We start from the raw sequence: 17,390 nt of genomic DNA, 5'->3' as shown, positions 1-17,390 counted from the left end.
CAAAATTTCAAGAATCTCAAGTATTCAAATATGAATATGACAAATTTTGGAATTTAGATCATTATTACATATATAATAGATATAAGAATACAAATGCTCATTTTATAATAATTTTGATATCTCAAAATAATCTATGATAAATTTGATGAAACAATTATATTTTAAAATTATTTTTTTTATAAAAAGTTAGATAATTAATATAACAATTGTAAACTTACATTATAAAATAATTATTATATTCTCATTAATAAAAACTATTCATAATTTATTTTTACAGCGAAAAATACTAAGAAAAGCTAAACAACCTTTTTGCTCCACACTCCTCTTAACAAACGTTATTGATAGGTAAATAATATAACTGTATTTGTTCCGGAGCCATTCTACACGTGTTTCAGAGGATTCTCTTCTCCATCAAATACATTAAAACAACAGGGAGATGGAGGAGCCTTTACCCGGACAATGCACCTGAACTAATTGGTTATTACAAGGGGAAAAAATTCCCAAATACTTCGGAGGAATCGACTACTGCTATATTTGTACTAGCCCTGCAAATAACACTTTGCTCACCTGATTTGACTGTTTGTTGAATTTATTACTATAGTTTTGTAACTTTTTAAATTATTTAAATTCAATAAACGGTCAAACCAGATGCATTTATTTGGCGCAACACTTTCTTAATCAGGATATTCAGCGTTGAGCCTCCATGAAGGACAGACAAGCAGTGGAGTTTTTCTCGGAACAGTGGAGTTTTTCTCGGAACAGTCAATCCGAATTCTTCCGCCATGTCCACCTCGCCTTCCGCAGTCCAGTCAAAGCAATGGAGAAGCTGAGCAAGTGCCAACTCAACAACAGAAACACCCATTGTAATCCCAGGGCATCCCCTTCTTCCCGTTCCGAATGGCAGCAAATCGTAGTCCTGTCCTTTCACATCCTTATTACTCCCCATAAACCTCTCCGGCTTAAACTGAAGAGCATCTTCCCAAACGTTTTCGTCCCTTCCGATCGCCCACACATTCACATACAGCCTTGTTTTTGGCGGAATGAAATATCTGCCAACGGTGCAGCCTTCCATCGACTCATGCGGAATGAGCAGAGGAAAAGGGGGATGAAGTCCTTGACCACACAACGCAAGTAATCGAAGCCCATGACGTCACTCTCCTTTACTCGGCGGTCTCTGCCAATTGCAGATTCGATCGCTTTCTGTGCTCGCGCCAGCGTTGCAGGATTCATCAGCAGCTCACTCATCGCCCATTCAACTGTTGTCGATGATGTTTCTATTACCGCAGCTAACATGTCCTGCACATTTGTTTACCTGGTTCAGTAAATTACATACACCGTATGCAAAGAGACTAGAAATTTTCATAGCGAGATTCTTGAACTTACCAAGATGATCCCTTTGATATTGACCCGTGAGATTGTTTGGCCCTCCATCTCGGCCGTGTCCAGCAGGACGTCCACCATATCTTTAACGCCATTTTCTTCCTTGGGTTTTACCTCTCGATACAGTCTGCGATGAATGTGCTCCTCGATCACTTTATCAGCAAATCCGTCGAATATTTTATGAACGACCTCCATGCGGCGACGGATTCCTTGAATGTCGAACCAATCCAGAAAACGAACGAAATCACCAACACAAAACACCCCGGCCACAGCAAAAATCTCCTCAACCATTTGTTTGAAGCCGTGCTGTCCCCTCAAGTCATCGTCGGAGTACGTCGTGCTGGCAAACATTCTGCAGGTAATATTTCGAGTAAGAGTGGAGAGACTCTTCTTCAAATCCACACACTGCTCTCCTTGACCGCTTTCGCGCCAGATGGAGGCGATGACGGCAGACACTTCCTCCTCTCTAACGAATCCGAAAGACTCGATTCTTTTCACAGTGAGGAGCTCCACCGTGCACAGCTTTCTCACCTGCCTCCAAGGAGCTCCATAGGGGGCAAACGACACGTTATGATGATCATAGCATATATATTTCCCCAGTGTACAGTTTGGCCTGGTCGCAAAGGCCAAATCGTGGGTTTTGAGGAACTCTTTGGCCATGGCAGGAGAAGACACCACAACAGTGGGGACGGAGCCCAATCGGAGAGACATAATGGATCCATATTTCTTTGCCAGTGCTGCAAGAGAGTGATGAGGGAGGTTTCCCAAGAGATGGAGACTCCCAATGAGAGGCCATGGACGTGGTCCTGGAGGCAACTTCAATTTCTTATCATCCCTGCTCAGCTTCCTATAGAGGAAACAGCAGAAGGAGAAGAAAACGGCAAGCCCAATAGTGAGGGAGTCCATGGTATGAGTGCACCGAATGCAAACTCACTAACAAACCCCTGAATTATGTAGGCGCAGGTTCATCAGTAGTCAGCCCCTTTGGAAGTATGAGTAAAAGTAGAGAGAGGGGCAGCGGAGATGTCGCTTGCATCACATAACTCGACGACGCAAAGGACGACTGCACATGGTTTGACCCCACTAACAATTGCACTGACTGCATCTGAATGGTGATTGCTTTTCTGATGTCAAATGATATGATTAAATCTGCACATATTTTAATAGAATTAATTGCAGCACGTAATCGATTACGTCCATAAAAGACAAAGGACGAGTGCAATTGGTCTGACCCCACTAATAATTCCACGCCCCGTTTGTTTGCTGGAATTAACCTGGAATAGGGAAACGGGAATAGGAAAATTGGAATAACTCTATTCCAATTTTGGAACAAAATGAGAATAAATCGATTTATTCTCATTTTGGGCCAAAATTGGAATTCGATTTATTCTCATTTTGGGCCAAAATTGGAATAGAGTTATTCCAATATTCCTATTCCCGTTTCCCTATTCAAGGTTAATTCCAGCAAACAAACGGGGACTCTGAATGGTGTTAGCTTTTTTGATGTCAAATGATATGATTAAATCTGCACATATTTTAATAGCATTAGTTGCAAGCACTTAATCGATTACGTCCATAAGGGTCCGTTTGGTTCGTGGAATTTTAAAAACTCGGATTTCTACAAACTTTGGTTTAGCCAAATCAAGGTTTTGCATATCTTCATTCCGATTTTTGGGATTTTACTAAAACTATTTGTTTCACTTAGAAGATGCGTGTGAAGTGTGTAAGCTTGGAGTTGAAGGCAAATTTCAAAAAGTAGTCCAATCTATTGTTTTTACACCTTAAAAAAATAAATCAGGTTTTGATTTTCAATTCCTGCTTGCTAGTAAGAATTTGGAAAACCTGGTTTTGAGGCAAAATTGGAAGTCGCATATGCTAATTCCATTTTGCAAATTTTGAAACAAACACACAAATTTTCAAATCCAAGTTTTGAAAAAGCCAATTCTTGTCATCTTCCACGAACCAAACGGACCCTAAAAGACAAAAACGTGTTACCTATATATAATAGTATTAATTTTTTTGATTCAGATAACTTCAACGCCACGGATCCTGGAGATGTTTGCACTAAACTCCTTTCAAGATTACCGAAAAGGCTTTTGTATGGATCGCATGCTAAATGTTGTCAACATATTTTAGTTCTACCAAGTTCTGTTGCGTTGGAGTTGTTCTAAATTTGGTATGTCTTAATATTATTATTTACAATTTATAATATTTCTTGTTTATGTATGGTGGATAATGTTTAGATTATCAAAAATGAATTTTTTATCATTTACGCGGTAAATATTGTCAAATTTATTTTATAGTGTTATTCAATTATATATGAAATTTTCATATGAATTTTTCAAGTAAAGTGATGCAATCATATCTGAAAAGAAGAGACACAATGAGTTCAAGTTTTATCATTCACGTGGTAAATATTGTTAACATTATTTTATAGGGTTATTCAATTATATATGAAATTTTCAAGTAAAGTGATGTAATCATATTTATAAGAAAGTTTCATACAAAATTAGTGTCATGCATGTAGGAAATAATACATATGTATGAGTGATGAATACATAGACTATTCATCTAATGAATTGCTTGAACAAAAAGCTCAAGAGGTAGTACAATTTTACTAATTGTTGACAAAACATGATTCAATAAATGATTCCTCTATAATTATGGATTATTAAAATCCAGATTAAGCAACAAATCATAGCAACATAATAGGAACCAGGAACAGGAACTAGGAAGGATCGGATAGTCAGAAGGACAACGAAGCTGCAAAAACTCTGCTTTTGTCGATTTTTGCCTTTTAGCAGCAGTCTCCTGTTAGCAGGACTTTTTAATTTTCTTTCTGTTATAATGTAAACTTTTGAGTTTCAGGATCCTTGCAAAACCTGTTTTACTTAATCAAAAACAACTCATAGCAACATGATTAGATAAGCTAAAAAATGCACTGCACACTTGTTAGCAATGAATTGATCTTTAATTTTTTTATTGATATTACTTATTATGTTATTACTAAGGGGTCAAATTATTGAGATGGGGATGAATCAATAAACAAATAGTTAAAAAAAAATTCAACCTTTAACCCTTATTATAAGTATAGCTTAATTGTAGAAAATAAAATCTTAAAACTCATAAAAACATCCACAATATTATGTTGTAGAAACCCATTTGTGTGAGAACTACACTGGGGATTAACAACCACAAATTGTGCACTCTTTTGAAGTATTCCTTGTGAGGTGCTTAACCCTATTAAGAGTTATAAAGACAATGTTAAGTGCCACTTAGTTAAGGGATTTATGTAATGCTACACTCAAAGATCCTTGGAAACAAGGATAAAACATGCACTAAATAATTTTTTATTAAGATAAGTTACTTAACAACAACGTAAAGTAATCAAGTGCAAGAATGAAACATCAACAAGATGATAATAATAGGGAACATGACAAGACTCACATGTTCATCTACACTAGTAGAAGTCTTATAACTAATTCCAAAGATCTCCAAGCTCTAACCCGTAACTCAAAAACCAAGGCCACACAAATCATAAGAATATACCGATGGGATGTTCTCTTTCAAACCTAAAGTAAAAGCTCCTAGCATGGTTAGACATACAAGCCCATATCCACTAAATTTGTCATAATCAAGAATTACAACCAAAGACCAACAACGGTAAGGTAGAAGACGATGGCTCGAAGTTACAACCACTCATCTATTAAACACCATGCTAAAAGATAAATGGAAACTCCTAAAATTTTGCTAAGTCTAAAATCTTAAAGCCCTGAAAGTTGGCTAAGTCTACATTTCTGAAGCCTTGAAATTTCCTAGAATCTTTATCTTAACTCAAAGAGGTCTAGAACCTATCTCAAATGAATCATTATATATATAAAAATATTTCTTAAGTATAAGGAATTAAAATAAATTTATTTTGAATAAGAAAGGTGTGAAACCCAATAAGGTGTCCAAAACCAACTTCCAAACTTTCCTCAACCAAGCCTAAATGCCCCCTCTTTCTCGTATGAGGAAGTGCACTGGTCTCTAGTTTTGTGCGAGACTTTGCATCATTGTGCATGAGATAGTGCATTTCTGTGCACGAGGAAGTGCATTACTCCACGCGAGGATTCACATCACACCATGCAAGGAAGTACACACTATACATGAGGAAGTACATGCTGTGTGAGGGAGAATGTATTTCTATGCAAGACAATACATTCTCGAATGAGGAACTACCCTTCACATGCAATGAATGCAAATAATGCAATAATAGAGGCAAGATGAAAAGCATAAAAACATGAAACCTCCACACTAGGGAGTATCAAATCCATGTAAACCGAGGAATGATCACTCAAGAGCATAGAAGAGATAGAAAAACATCTAATATCCAATCCACAATATCAAATGTAATCATGTGGAAAGTAAAATCTCAATGAACATACATGTGCATAAACCAAACATCATACGAAGGAAAGTCCAAACATCTAAGGACCAACATAACTAAAACTCGTGCATGGTTCTTCCCAACCATAATAACATCATGAGACCTCAAAAGCCCTATCCATCCCCTGCTTGTAACATCTCAAACTACTAACTAGATAGTTGAAGCTATCTTATGAGGGTGTTACTACTAAAAAAGTAACTAACATCATAAGAACAAGAAGATCTAACATGCCAATCTGACAAAGCATAGATACATCAACTAATAGTGAATCACATCATCTGACCATATGCTAAAATATCATAATAAAGGAATGCATCAATGAAACTAACATAATCTAAAATGATATCCAAGCATTCCAATTAAAGCATAGATCACAAGGAAACATACTTTAGAAATTTGAATATACCGAGTGAAATCAAGCATGGGTGCGCATGTGTGTATGATATCTATATAACAATGAATTATAATAAAATCATACATAATTTGATTTATTAGCAAGATGTTTTAAATTCAATTTTCACAAAGCTAATATATTTAACACTCCCTCTCTAGCAAGAGGAAAAATTGATGGTAACTTAAAACATCTTATGAAATATAGAGTTTTAGGAAGGTGTAATCCAAAAAAAAAAAACATTATGGATTTTCATGGTGTCCAGCAAAATCTAGCCCGAAGAACCATGAAGGTTATCATTTTGTCCAGCATAATCCAGCCCGAAGAATCATGAAGGTTATCATTGTGTCCAACATAATCTAGCTGAACAAAGATAACCCTAACTTCAAAAAATTTTGTTTGAAGATAGATAAACTATAATAAAGTCATCACTTTAACTAGGATTAGAACACAAGAAAGGTCGTCACCTTTCACATGAAAAGTTGTCACTTTTTACAACACAAGCTTGCAAGAAAAATTTTATAATCATGAATATAAATTAGTTAATAAATGCATTTACAACAATGTCATACCAAGTTTACCTCTAAAGTACACAATTTTCAACTTCGCAAGAGGTTTGGTAAAAATATCAGCATTCTGCTCATTTGTACTGATGTAACTTAATTTAATAACATTTTTGCCAACCATATGTCTTATATAGAAATAAGGGGTCTAGATATGCCTTGACTAGTTGTGGAAAACTAGATTTGTAGAAAGTTTGATACAACTTTTATTATCACAATGAGTCACCATAGGTTTTTGGGGTTTTCCAAATAACCCGAATAATAGTTTCCTAAGCCAAACTACTTCACATGCACCCATGGAGGCAACTACATACTCAAATTCAGTAGAACTTAACACAACAATTGGTTGTTTTCTACTGAACTAAGATATCATTGCAGACCCAAGATTAAAGCAACAACTTGTAGTACTTTTTTGATTTGTGGAGCAACCTACCCAATCTGAGTTAGTATATCCTTCAAGATTTAATTCAACATTCTCATATTTTAAACCAAAACCAATAGTTCCTTGTAAGTGTTGCAGGATATGTTTTGGAGTCATCAAGTGAATCTTCTTAGGTTTGCACATGAAATGACTTACGATATTGGTAGCATAGCATATGCCAGATCTGGTATTTACAAGATACATAAGTGATCCAATAATTTGTCTGAATTGAGTAGGATCAATGTCTTCAAAGTTTATAGTGTTGGAAATATAGATGGAGTAACTAAGAGGGGGGTGAATCAGTTACCCCAAAAACATATCGACAAATCGCTTAGATGTCTAATAAAACTATTTACTGTTGTCACTTGGTAAAAACACAAGCAATGTTGTAACTTGGTAAAAGTAGTGTGATTTACTTATTACTAATTTTAAACATTCATAGTGATTATCTTGAAAGCATAAAAGAAATAACATGAACACAAGAGACACTAGATTCAACATGGAAACCTAATATGGAAAAAAACCACCAATGTAACTAGTTACTAATTTTCACTCTTCTAAAGTGAGCCCTATTAGGAGCCAATCTGGTTAAAGGTTACAAAACACATCGTTAGGTGTGACCTTGTTAGAGGATTTAATCACCTTGTTAGTAGTGCCCTTGTAAGAGGTCTTTAGAACAATTTAATGGAACTATCACCTTGTTAGAGAATTTACAACTAGTTGTTAAACCAACTCTTTTAAGAGATTTTTGAATCACTACTACAATGGTAAGAAAGTAGCAATGAAATGGCTTAAAATGAGATGCAACTAAATTGTTGATTATAGATCTCTATTTTGCTTCATGCTAGATCCTTCTAATTGAATATAACTTTGCTGCTCCTTAAGGATATCTACCCATCCTTCAAGTTCGCTCACACTTGCCTTCTCAAACAATCAATACATTGCATTCTCACACACTAGAATCTCAACTTCATCTTCCATTTATAGCATACAAATTATGAAGTCAGCTCAATTACAAATTACAATGACCAATAACATTACTACAGTCAATTGGAATCAGTACTTGAAATAATTAAACTTCATATCACAAATTAACAAAATCCTTCATTGGCTGACCCTGTTCGATAAATAGTAATCCTAAAATGATTTCTTGTGTTAACCAATAGAAGCTTGGTTAACACTACGAACTTGCAAATCCTTTGGCAATGGAATGAACTCGGTGAATGTTGACTCTGACCAAATTTCCTTCATTAACCATGATAGCTTGGTTAATACTACTTTCTGCCATATTTTTTCTCGATGCCTGAGTGAGCTTGGTAAGCACTATCTTCGCAAAGTAATCTCTAGGAATGCTTAGTAGATAAGGAAAATCATCTTGCTGGCCAACTGAGCTCGGCAAGCACAGACTAAAAATTGATATGACATTTGTGTAACATCAAAGACAACACACAATTAGACAATTGTATCCAACAATCTCCCTCTTTGGCATTGATGGCAACACAACATGTCATAGCACAATGAAATTTGAATACAAGACTTTCTCTACTAGAAATTTATCCCTTTTAGATTTTATACCACAAACTTCTCTTATGCAGTAATCTCCCTCTGCGAAGGAATTACATAGCTTCTTCCTTAAAACAAATTTTAGAAATATATGATGGTAAACTCTCTCTCTTTGACAACACATGCCAAAGACAACACATACCAAATGAGTATTAATGTACCTTGAGTAATGATTCATATGCAATGTTCTCTTGATGATGATGTATCAACTAATAGATCTTCAAGTTGGTTCATGTTGATGCATCACTAAAACTTTATTTTAGTGAGCTTCAGATTGGGGAATGACCCCTAACTTACCTCTTAGATATAAGAATGCATCCTTAGGTAATGGCTTGGTAAATACGTCTACAATATGTTCTTTTGTATGGACATATTCCAATCTAATTTCTTTATCCTGCACCAATTCTCTAACAAAGTGGTATTTTATAGCAATGTACTTGGTTTTGGAATGCATCATTGGATTCTTTGATATGTTAATTGCACTTGTGCTATGACAAAACATGACAACTGGTTCTTTGATCTCAACCCTCATGCCTTTCAACAACTATTTAAAGCAAACAATATTAGAACAATTTACTACTGCTGCAACATATTCTACTTTTTCTATAGATTGGGATGTGCAATTTTGCTTTTTGCTTGTCCAAGATACCAACCTTTTACCAAGAAAGAATGCTTCACCACTTGTACTCTTTCTATCATCAATATTTCCTACCTAATCTGCATCAATAAACACTTTTAGGTCAAGATTTCCTCCAAGTTTATACCATAAGCCATAATCTTTAGTACCTTTCAAATATCTCAAGATTCTTTTGATTACCATAATATGATTTTCTCTAGATTTTCTCGAGAATCTTGCCACTATACCAACTGCAAGAGGAATATTAGGCCTTGTATGAACTACATACTATAATTTTCCAATCATTGATCTATATAGTGTTTGATCGACCTCTTTTGAGTCATTATGTTTCGTAAGCTTTAGGCTAGTCCACATGGGGGTTCCAACTAGATTTGAATCTTCCATAACAAACTTCTTGAGTATCTCCTTGATGTACTTAGACTAAGTAATACATATATCATTATTGCTCTGATGTATCTAAAGACCAACAAAGAATTTAATCTCACCAAACATACACATTTCAAACTCTCTATTCATTTGCTCTGAAAATTCTTTGCAGAGATCATCATTCCTCATAAATAAAGTATCATCCACAAATATTTCTACTAAAACAATCTTGTTGTTTGGTCCTTCCTTGATGTACAAACTACTGTTACCATTAGTTCTTTGGAAACCAATTTTTATAAGGTAGTTGTGAAACCTCTCATACCTTGCTCTAGGAGCTTGTTTCAAACCATACAATGCTTTGTGTAATTTGCAGACCGTGTCCCTTTTGTCTAGATCAACAAAACCTTCTGGTTGTTCAATGTAGACTTCTTCATCAAGAATACCATTGAGAAATGTAGATTTGACATCCATCTAATATATCTTAAATCCTTTATGTGGTGCATATGTAAGTAAGGTGCTAACATCTTCCAATCTTGCAATAGGAGCAAAAGTTTCACCATAAACAATGCCTTCTTCTTGAGAATATCTTTTCCATACCAATCTAACTTTGTTTCTTGATACTTTACCAACTTCATTCAACTTATTTCTGAATACTGATTTTGTTCCAATCACATTTTTGTCTTTAGGCCTAGGTACAAGAGTCCAAGTTTTGTTCTTCTCTATTTGCTCTATCTCTTCATTCATAGCCTCAATCCAACTTTCATTTTCCAATGCATCAAAAAAATTTCTTGGTTCAAAATAAACAAGTAAACATGTACCTTTTAGCTTATTTATTGTCATAGTACCTTCTAATTTATCTCCAATAATCTAATTTGGTGCAAGATGCCTCCTAACATACTTGGCTAATATAGGTTCCTTACCTTTTGAATGAATTGCATTGTCATCCTCTTGAACTTCATCTTCTAGTTCTGGTTGCTTAGACTTGGTAGGCATTGGCTCGATAGCTTCAAAATGTGACTCTAGTTCTTGTGACTCAGTTTGAACTTCTTACAACTTAGTGACTGAGGAAGACTCGGGAGTAGAGGTCTCCTTATTGACAGATGTGTCTAGTAATGTATCAGGTTTGATGTAAACAATTCTCTTGTTATCCTCTAGTTCATTTTTGGTTTCTTCTTTAGTCCTTTTTGCAAACTCATCAATTCTCACATGTGCACTTTCTATGATTTTACGAGTAGTCAAATTCAAACATCTATATGCCTTACTCTTGCAAGTATATCCTAAAAATATACCTTCATCACCTTTCATATCAAATTTACCTTTTATAGATTCTTTCAATATATAACATTTACTTCCGAATACTTTTAGGTAACTTACATTTGGTTTATAGCCATACCATAACTCATAGGGAGTTTTATATGAGTTCTTCTTCAACTGTACTCAATTTAAGGTATGAATTACAGTGTTGATAAATTCCTTCCAGCATTTGAAAGCAATTTTCTTTTCAATCATTAGAGTCCTTGCACAATCCATGATGGATTAGTTTCTCCTTTCAACTATTCCATTCTGCTCAAGATTTCTAGGGGTCGATGCCTATCTTTTGATTCCTCTTTCAATACAAAATTTATTGAATTCATTGGAGATGAATTCACCACCTCTATTTTATCTTAAGCATTTCAATCTTTTCCCTGTTTCTTTCTCTATTTTTCCAAATACCATTTGAATTTCTTAAATTCTTCTGACTTCTCTCTTAGATACATAATAGTCATCATTCTAGAGTAGTCATCAACAAAAAGAATAAAGATTTTTTCTCCACTATAGCTCTCAATTCCAATAAGTCCACACAAATCAATATGCACAATTTCCAAGATATCTTTAGAATGATATTTTTTTCTTTTAAAACTAGTCTTTCCCATTTTGCATATCTAATGATTCTTGCATAAACTAACATGAGGTTTCTTCAAGCTAGGAATGCCTGTTACTTTCCCAAATTTTCTTATTTTTACCAAGTTATGAAAATTTACATGACATAACCTTCTGTGCCATAACCAACTTTCTTCAACTTGAGCCATAAAACATGAGCACTCGCCAAGGTAAAACATATTACCTTTTGTTTATTTTCCTGATCGAATTAGTTTTCCTTTTTCATCCAATAGTCTTTCTTTGACATGCATGAATTCCACCTTGAATGCAATGTTGATTAGCTATGCCACACTCAGAAGATTATGTTTTAGTCCTTCAACCCAATAGGCATTGTCACATACAAGTTCTTTGGTTAATGAGATTCATCCTCTCCCCCTTATGCAACAAGGTTCATTATTTCCAAACCTTACACTACCACCATCATAGTCTTCAAAGTGTTCAAACTTTGTTTTGTCACTAGTCATATGATGTGAACATCCACTATCTATGATCCATGTATCATTTTTGCTCACATGAGAGATAAGTGCCATCTTATCTCCTTCATCATCATCAAATTCATCTTTCATAGTAATGTAACCTATTTCATCTTCACTATTATTAGAATCTTTAGCCATAGAACATGTCTTCTTACCTTTTTCCTTGAATGATTTGTGTTTTTTGAAATCCTTCTTGCTATTGCACTTGTGACTTTTCTTCTCATCCTTGCTTTCTTTGTTTCGGCGCCTGGCAGCAATATGACCAATTTCTTCATATGAAAAAAAAATTAGGGGAACTTTACCTTTGTATTTTCCTCCACCTCTAAAATATTTCCTTGCAAGTAGAGCTTGAACAACTTAAAGATCACTATCCGAACTTTCCTCTAATTCTTCTTCACTTTCTGATTGAATGTCCTTTACTTTCTTTCCTTTCTCCTTAAGTGAAAGCTTGGCCTCAAATGAAAATTCAATATTCTTGGAAGCTGGAACATAATTGTCATAGTTATCAAGCTCAAAGGCTATTAATCTTCCTACTAAGGTATCCAAAGTTATCTTATAATTTTTCTCACACCTTCTTTCTTGAATAACAGATACTCTAATTGCATAGATAGGAAGCAATGTTCTAAGAACATTACTTACAAAAGTTTCTTCCTTGATTTCTCCTCCAAAAGCTTTAATTGCACTGACACTGGCTTTGATTCTTTCCACATATTTGGCAACATTTTCATCCTCTCTCATTCTCATTTGATCAAATTATACTCTAAGGCTTTCTACTTTGGCTCTCCTTACATTGTCATCACCACTGTAGATGTCCTTTAGCTTGTTCCACATTTCAAAGGCAGTTTTGCAATCCTTGATATAATCAAATTCCTCATAGCTAAGAGGAGATGCAATGTCTATCATCATGGTGTTATGAGTCTTTTTCTCAACAATATCTCCAATATATAGTGTACTAGTGGGAGTTGTGTATTCTTCATCAAGGTATTTCAATCCTGAATCACCAATGGAAGCTAGATGAAGTCTCATGAGTCCCTAGCATTCTAAAAAGTTATCATTGTTAAGCCTTGGAATTTCTCTCTTGTAAGATATCCTGATCTTTAGTTTAGGTCCTTGAAACCTTTCTTCCAAGCACCAAATAGTCTCACACCAATTGTTGGAAATATAGATGGAGTAACTAAGAGGGGGGTGAATTAGTTACCACAAAGACATATCCATAGATCCCTTAGATGTCTAATAGAACTATTTACTATTTTCACTCGATAAACACACAGGAAATGTTTTAACTTGGTAAAAGCAGTGTGATTTACTTATTACCGATTTTAAACATTCACAGTGATTATCTTGAAAGCATAAAAGAAATAACATGAACACAAAAGACACCAAATTTAATGTGGAAACCCAATTTGAGAAAAACCACCAATGTAACTAGTTACTGATTTTCACTCTTTTGAAGTGAGCCCTGTTAGGAGCCAACCTGATTAAAGGTTACAAAACACATTGTTAGGTGTGACCTTGTTAAAGGATTTAATCACCCTATTAGGAGTGGCCTTGCAAGAGGTCTTTAGAACAATTCAATGGAACTATCACCTTGTTACAGAATTTACAACTGGTTGTTAAACCAACTCTGTTAAGAGATTTTGGAATCACTACTACAATGGTAAGGAAGTAACAATGAAATGACCTGAATGAGATGCAATTGAATTGTTGATTATAGATCTCCATTCTGCTTCATGCTAGATCATTCTAATCGAATATAACTTTGCTACTCCTCAAGGATATTCGACCATCCTTCAAGTTTTCTCACACTTGCCTTCTCAAATAATCAATACACTTGCATTTTCACACACTAGAATCTCAACTTGACCTTTCATTTATACCATAAAATTTTTCAATTCAGCTCAATTACAAATTACAATGACCAATAAACATCACCACAGTCGACTAGAATCAATACTTGAAATAATTAAACTTTGTATCCCAAATTAACAAAATCCTTCATTGGCCAACCCTACTCGGTAAACATAGATCTTGGAATGATTTCCTATGTTAACCAATAGAAGCTTGGTTAACACTAAAAACTTGTAAAATCCTTTGGTAACCAAGTGAACTTAGTGAACACTAACTCTAACCAACTTTCCTTTGTTAACCATGGTAGCTCGGTTAACATTTCTTTCTGCCATAATTTTGTTCGATGTCCAAGTTAGCTCGATAAACACTATCTTCACATAGTAATCTCCAAGAATGCTCTATAGACAAGGAAAATAATCGTGCTGATCAACTGAGTTCAGTAAGCACAGACTGACAACTGATATGACATTTGTGTAACATCAAAGACAACACACAAATAGATAATTGTATCCAACATATAGTTTCTTCTTTTAACTTGTACAAGTTTGTTTCCATCGGAGTAGATAAAGGTTTACTATCCATAATTTTGAACTTAGTTAGAATATCTTGAGTGTACTTCCCTTGATGTAGGAGAATATGTTCCTTTTTCTAAATAACTTCTGGTCCCAAAAAATGATGTAGTAACCCTAGATCTTTCATCTCAAATTTAGCTATGAGATCTTGCTTGCATTTTTCAATCAAATGATCATCTCTAGTTATTAGAAGGTCATCAACATATAAGACAAGTATTAACATCTCATATTTTGAGGTTTTGAAGTATATGTTTGAATTAACTTCATTCTTTAAGTATCCAAGTTTGGATAGATAGTTGTCTATCCTTTCATACTAGGCTCGAGGGGCTTCTTTAAGACCATAGAGTGATTTCTTGAGTTTACATACATACAAATTTTTATCCTTTACAATGAATCCTTTAGGTTGTTCTATGTAGACTTCTTCACTAATGATCCCATTCAGGAGTGTTGATTTCACATCCATCTAATGAATCTTCCATCATTTGGATGTTGCAATCGTAATGATTATTCTTACAGATGTGTAATGAGCTACTAGTGCAAAGGTTTCTTCATAGTCAATGCCAGGCTTTTGAGAAAAGCCTCGAGCAAAAAATCCAACTTTATGTTTCTCAATACTTCCATTTGCGACGTATTTAATTTTGTATAACTATTTTGAAGATAGAACTTGTTTGTCTTTAGGTCTAGGTACAATATCCCAAACATCATTTTGAAGTATGTAATTATATTCTTCCACCATAGAATCTTTCCACTCTTGCAACTTTAGAGCTTCCTCAATTGTTGATGGTTGGGGTTTATTTAGCTTAGTTATCAAGGCAATGTAACATGATTGATTTCAAGTTCTCTTACTCTCTTTGGAGATCTCATCTAGTTCTACATTATTTTCTGCAATCATCTTTCTTGCCCATAATGCTCCTTTCTTCCCATTAGTAATTTCCTCATTGACTATATCTAATTCTCTTTCTTTAGATATATTCTCCCTCTGATTTCCAGCTTGTCTAGATTCTTCATCATCTGAGTTTGGTTCATCTTCTATACTAGTTGAGAGTTTTAGGGTAGAGTGTTCTTCAAAAATTACATCTCTACTTATTTCAACTAATCTTTGTCCACGGATGTAGATTTTATCGCCTTTGGAATTTTCTCTACAACCTATAAATATACCTCTCTTTCCAGAAGGTTCAAGTTTTGTCCTTTTTTGTTTGGGTATGTGTATTTAGACTAGACATCCAAATATTCAAAGATGACTTAAATCAGGTTTACTCCTTGAGAAAACTTCTTCTGGAGTGATATTTTTTAGGATCGAATGTGGACATCTATTTTGAATGTATACTATAGTTTTAGAGGTTTCTGCCCAAAATGAAGCATGGAAATTTTGATCATGTAACATAGCTTTTGTGGCTTCAATGATTGTTCAATTTTTCATTTCTATGACTCCATTTTGTTGAGGATTATAAGCTACTATATACTCCCTCTTAATCCCAATAGAATTACATTTTTTTTTAAAGATTTCAGATGTATGTTCACCTCCATTGTCAGATCTTAATGTTTTGATTCTTTTACCGATCTGATTTTCCACTAAGGCTCTGAAGGTTTTGAATATAGATAGTATTTCATTAGACTCTTTAACTTTCAAAAAATAGATCCAGGTCTTTCTGGAGAAGTCATCAATGAAAGAAATATAGTAAAGGAATCCCCCTAGTAATGGTGTGGGCATGGTCCCACATAAGTCTGAGTGAACTAGTTCTAATATTGATTTGGATTTGTGTTCACTAGTAGTGAAAGGTTTTTTCTATGATTTTCCCTAGGGAACACCCTTTGCAAGTTCCTAGATGGGTTGAGTCTAGTTTAGGAGTTCTAGAAGTGATCTTTTCTAAATTTGAAAGAGAGATAAACCCAATATGCCCAAGTCTTCTATGTCATAGTTCATCAACATTTGATGTTTCAAGACTAAGGGCTTGCTTTTGAATATTGCTTAGTCTATATAATGTTCCAACTCTAAACCTTATTCTAATAACTCTTTTCATATTTGAGCTATTGGGCCAGTAGAACACTTTGTCTTTGTTCAAGGTGATTTGATATCCATCCTTAGTTAGACTTGAAATTGAAACTAGATTTCTCTTTATGCTAGGTACATATAAGACATCTTTTAGATTTAGTGTAGCTCCATCTTTTAATTTGATGGAACATGTCCCAATTCCTTTGATGTGATAGGTGGAGTTGTTTTCGATTGTGACTCCTTTAGTAATATATGTTCCGAATGTATTAAACATATCTGTGAATCCAGAGATGTGCCGAGATGCACCACTGTCTATGATCCATGCTTCCTTATTTGAATTTACTTCACTTGATAGTGTAGAATAGTACAATTGATTTTCTTCTTCTTTTGTCTCAGCTAAAGAGGCTAGAATTTTCTCTATCCGAGTAGTTCTTGAAGGCATGTCCTCTCTTTTCACACTTATAACACTTAACTTTGGAATAATCATTATTCTTAAAATTTATTTTCTTATTATTAAATTTTTTTCTATTGAATTTTCTCTTCCTTTTATTTGAGACAGTGTGAAGAGCTTGATTTTATCCTTCTTGATTTGAATTTATTCCTCTGGAGATTACCCTTGATTCTTTTGAAATGCATTCAATCTTTAGCTAGTTAAATTTTGGAATTGAAGGTCTACTTACCACTTAGATGAAGGTATCCTAAGATGTTGGAAGTCCTTTGAGAGCTATTAATGAAAGCTCTTGATCTTCAATTTTGTTCCCAATGGATGACAATTGTTTCTTTGTTTAAGAAATTTTATCAAAATAAGATTGGATAGAATCTCCTTTATCC

The 17,390-nt window shown here is 34.5% G+C and overlaps 1 pseudogene across 1 annotated transcript; it reads right to left on the bottom strand.

Moving 5' to 3' along the window:
• Window positions 1-460: 460 nt before the first annotated feature.
• LOC149553210 (cytochrome P450 71AU50-like) lies at window positions 461-2,356 on the bottom strand (annotated as a pseudogene). The gene is made up of 2 exons (XR_016353402.1): window positions 1,384-2,356; window positions 461-1,296 (listed from the first exon to the last, which is right to left on the bottom strand). The product of XR_016353402.1 is annotated as a cytochrome P450 71AU50-like (transcript).
• Between the last annotated feature and the right edge of the window lie 15,034 nt (window positions 2,357-17,390).

Source organism: Cupressus sempervirens, chromosome 6, assembly GCF_028749045.1.
Source record: "Cupressus sempervirens isolate cs-2001-9-10 chromosome 6, ASM2874904v1, whole genome shotgun sequence".
Lineage (NCBI taxonomy): Eukaryota > Viridiplantae > Streptophyta > Pinopsida > Cupressales > Cupressaceae > Cupressus > Cupressus sempervirens.
The sequence above is the reverse complement of the archived record's forward strand: the minus strand, read 5'-3'. Positions and strand labels throughout refer to the sequence as shown.